Here is a 4,370-nt window from a genome sequence, read left to right on the forward strand (position 1 = left end):
ATCGAGAGAGCAATCTTTCGAAAATCCACAAGAAGAAATTTGACAACCAGCACAACCACCCATAGAGCAAAGAACTTTGCGTGACTATGTGATGCCTAACATAAATGTTGTTCGACAGTCTATGAATGAGGATCCAAATCAACACCTTAAGAAGTTTCTAACCATTTTTTATACTTTCAAGTATAATATGGTATCCGATGACACTATTCGTCTTTAGCTATCCCCTTTTTCTCTTATTAACGATGCTTTTATGTGGTTAGATTCATTGTCAGTAGATTCAATCAACACTTGGAACAAGCTTGCGAGCAAATTTTTGGCAAAACACTTCCCACTAAGCAAGACAATAAAAACTCGGATGGACATTACAAATTTTCAAAAATTGGAAGGAGAGTTATTATATGAGGCTTGGGAGTGCTTCAAATTAATGTTGCACAAGTGTCCATACCATGGTTTACAAGATTGGCTCCAACTTCAGGTCTTCTACAACGGACTTAATAAGAATTTACGCTCTAGTCTTGATGGAGTATCTATTGGAGCATTCATGTCAAAGACCTATGCTGAAGCTTGTCAACTAATCGAGGATATGGCGATGAACTCCTACATGTGGCCGACTGCGTGGTTCACATATCGAGCCAAACAAGCCACAACAAACGTTGTTAGTGGCGAGGATAAATATCAATAAGTCCTCGAAAGGCTTAATCAATTAGAGATGAGTACGACTAAGGTGCAAGTCCAGAACTAGCCTAATCTAACTAATTTTAATGTAGGACGCAACGAGGAGAGAAACCATATAGAGGTGAATTATGTGGGGAATAAAGGATATAACCCTTACTCCAACACGTATAACCCCGGGTGGCATGACCATCCTAACCTTAGGTGAGGAGGGAACCAAACGGGACTTTCGTTTCAAAGGAAGCAAAATGTTAACCCTCTAAAACCCAACTCACCATACCAACCCTAATTTCCTTTTAGAGCACCCAAGACCAAGAGAGGAAACCAACCTATAGTAGTGACTTGCCATTACCAATTAGGGAAGGTAGAGGAAGGTTTGCATGTAATGCAAGCTGATGTGTACCAAATCCATAGAAAATTGGACCAAGTTTTGTAACTTTTGCAAAACAATTTAGCCTTTAGCATACTCAGTAATACTAAACCTTATTCGAAGAGAGAAGAAAAGGAGCACGCCAAAATGATCACCTTTAGATTCGGGGTTGTGGTTAAGGAACCTATCTGACCAAATTGTGGGGAGAAAGAAGTGAGTAAGAAGGATGAGAGCATTTGCATTGCTAATGTTGGCGACGGGGTGGTAGAGAATGAAAAACCTGAGAGTGATGATACACAAGTCAAAACCGAGGATAAGACCATTTCACCACCACCACCTAGCCCAAGGCCTATACCCTTTTTGAGCCACCTAAAGGAGAAGAAGAAGAGGGATGGCGATGAATTCATAGACTTCTTTAAGATGTTTAAAGCCTTGAATGTGAACCTCCTCTTATTAGAACTCCTTGAGAAAATTTCTAAATATGCCAAGTTCCTTAGGGAAGTTATGTCTTGTCGGAGGAAAATAGAGAGAAGAGAGCAAATTGCACTTAAAGAAGAATGTAGCGCAGTAGTGTTTAGAAGAGTTCCTCTCAAATTAAAGGATCTCGGTAGCTTTACCTTTCCCATTGAGATAGGTGGGGTGACTTTCAGGAAGGCCCTTTGTGACCTAAGTGCCAGTATTAACCTCATGCTATTGTCAATTTATAGGAGGTTAAATTTGGGAGAGCTTAAGGACACTGAAGTCACTTTATAATTAGCCAACTGATTCTTAGTATGTCCCAAATAAGTCCTTAAAGATATGTTAATGAGGGTTAGGGAATTCATGTTTTTGTTGACTTTATCGTGCTTGACTTCAAGAAGGATCTAGAAATTCTAATACTATTAGGGAGACCTTTCTTGGCCACATCTAGGGCTACTATAGACGTAGGACGGGGCGAATTGACTATGGACATTAAGGGGGAAACAGAAGTTTTCAAATGTTTCAAACCCGAGTCTAGGTCTAAGGAAGTGCAACCATCACAAGAGTATAAGTGTCAAGTAATTGAAACAAAGACTTATCATGCTAACAAATTTTCAAATTTCACAGAAGGGTTTGATTTTTTAGGTATTCACAGGCCACGCAAAAGAAACAAGAAGCAAATGAGGATAAGATGAAAAATGTGATTCCTAACAAGCTCTAGGCGTGTTCGAGTGTTGATGACACTGATGATACACCATTTTGATGGTGTGACTGACCGCCTGAAGTTGAATTTTTAACTCACCGCCTGTGGCGAATGAATAAAAATTTGTAAATAATTAGATGTATTGAGCATGGACTCCATTTATTTCCTACATTTAGATTAGGATTTTAATTTGTGTTAGTTTAATTCTAAACTTGGTAGGTCAAAGTTTCGAGGATTGGGATGAAAATTAATAATTTTTTCGTGGCTTTGGGATAATTCAATAAAATCGCGATACCTAGGGGGTGACCGCCTCTGGATGTACTAACATCCAGAGTGTGAATACTGTAGTAAAAGATATATTAACAAGGTGGTATCCATAGTATACGGGTCCAATTGTAATATAGTTACGATAGAGTAGGTGAGACTCCGAGGATCGTACCCAAGGGAGGCGAGTGCTAGATCAATTTTAACGTAAACATTGAAAGATCTAATTAGTACTTTAGTTTAGTTATAGTATGAAGGTAAAATAAAAGGAGTTTATAAGGTTTTTATAATAATAAAAATCAAATAATATAAATAACTAAAATTTGAGAGATTGAAGAAAAGAAACAATCAAATCTGATTATGGGTGATTAGCTTGCTTCGATAATCCCCATCAACTGTCATTTTGGGTTCCTCGTCAATCATCTAGTTGCTATCCCAGTAGGATCTTTCGATCTTCTACTCAAACAACGAGTTGACGAGAACTACTTATCTTCCAACCTCACAATCCAGATCGGTTTAGTGTGCAGGTGTTCACAGATGGGCCATACCAATTTTGGGTTAATTCCCACCTTGATGACTTCCCAAGGTTGTCAGGCCTAGGGTTTGTTTCACGTTCTTCCTTTCCCAAACAATTGACCCGTTGAGTATCCCTATAAAATAGTTAACAGATCATACCTCTACTCGCTAACCCCCTATAAAGGGATTAGTTTCTCATGGTTCCATAGACAATATAGAATCGATATAAAGAGAAAACATGCTAAATAAATAGACAATATAGAGTTTACAAAAGAGCCTAATTGTATTAAGATTGATCGCGAATCCACAAGGTTTGATTGTCTCCATAATACATATCTCTCAAAATAGAACAAGAACAAATGAAAATAAATCTAACTTAAGAAAGAAGAAAACTAAAGTAAAATTAAAAGACTAAATCTAGGCTAAGTGAATGGTGTCAATAATATGTGACAAAGGAGCCTATTTATAAATTTCAAGTGGTCGTCGTCCTTAACCCTAGGTCAGCTGACGTTCCCAAGCTTTAAGTTTGATTGTGCAGACCAAAACACCCCTGTCTCATCTTTAATTTTCATCTAGTGTTAATGTCACGACACACTAGTACCTGTGTCGTGACATAACAGTCAGCGTACTCTTTTTGAGCTATCTCCAAGGCTATGTCGTGACACCCATAGGCGTTGTCGCGACATTGAAGGCGTTTCATGATTTCTCAATTCTACTCCCTATGTTACGACATCGGACCTTTCTTGTTGCGTCATAGTGACTAATATTGATTTGGTACACCTTCTAATGGTCTTCTGCGCACTTATAAAGTTCATTAGCTCACGCTTGGGCCTTATTCGGCCCCCAAGGTCAATAAAAGACTCAATTTCCACATTTTATTAACTTAATGTGAACTTAAGAAAACATAATTAAAACTTAAGAAAACGCTTGTCTTCAAGCTCCTAAAGTGCGAAAACTAGTTTAATCTGCTGCATTGATTTGTGGGAAATTAGGAAGGTGATCGCGATTTTCTAGACAATTTCAAGAGGAACCAAAAATCTTTTAGGTATTGTAATATTGGGTCCCTGATATCGCAGTACCCCTAGAATTTCAAAAGTACAATTTTTTTGTTTTACATTGTGGTATCACGATACCCAACCTTTGGTATAACGATACCTCAAATAGAATGGAATGTGGGGAGTCCTAAAGTAGGGGATATTGGATATCCACTATAGGGTATAGCAATATCCAAGTCAGGTCAGGCAATACCCAGCTTCAGGTATCGTGATCGTCGCATTTTAGGAGGCTTTTTAAGCATACCAACCCTAAAAAATTTCAATCAATGTTCATCATTTCTATATTTTGCAACATAAATCCTTGAAATAGTTATTTTCCTTTCATATTTTC

The 4,370-nt window shown here is 37.9% G+C and overlaps 1 non-coding gene across 1 annotated transcript; it reads right to left on the reverse strand.

Annotated features, from left to right (window-relative positions):
- Positions 1 to 347: 347 nt before the first annotated feature.
- Positions 348 to 453, reverse strand: LOC121220604 (small nucleolar RNA R71). Its single transcript, XR_005917824.1, has one exon. It is a non-coding gene; the product is annotated as a small nucleolar RNA R71 (small nucleolar RNA).
- Between the last annotated feature and the right edge of the window lie 3,917 nt (positions 454 to 4,370).

The sequence above is a fragment of the Gossypium hirsutum genome, chromosome D08, assembly GCF_007990345.1.
Source record: "Gossypium hirsutum isolate 1008001.06 chromosome D08, Gossypium_hirsutum_v2.1, whole genome shotgun sequence".
NCBI classification, from domain to species: domain Eukaryota; kingdom Viridiplantae; phylum Streptophyta; class Magnoliopsida; order Malvales; family Malvaceae; genus Gossypium; species Gossypium hirsutum.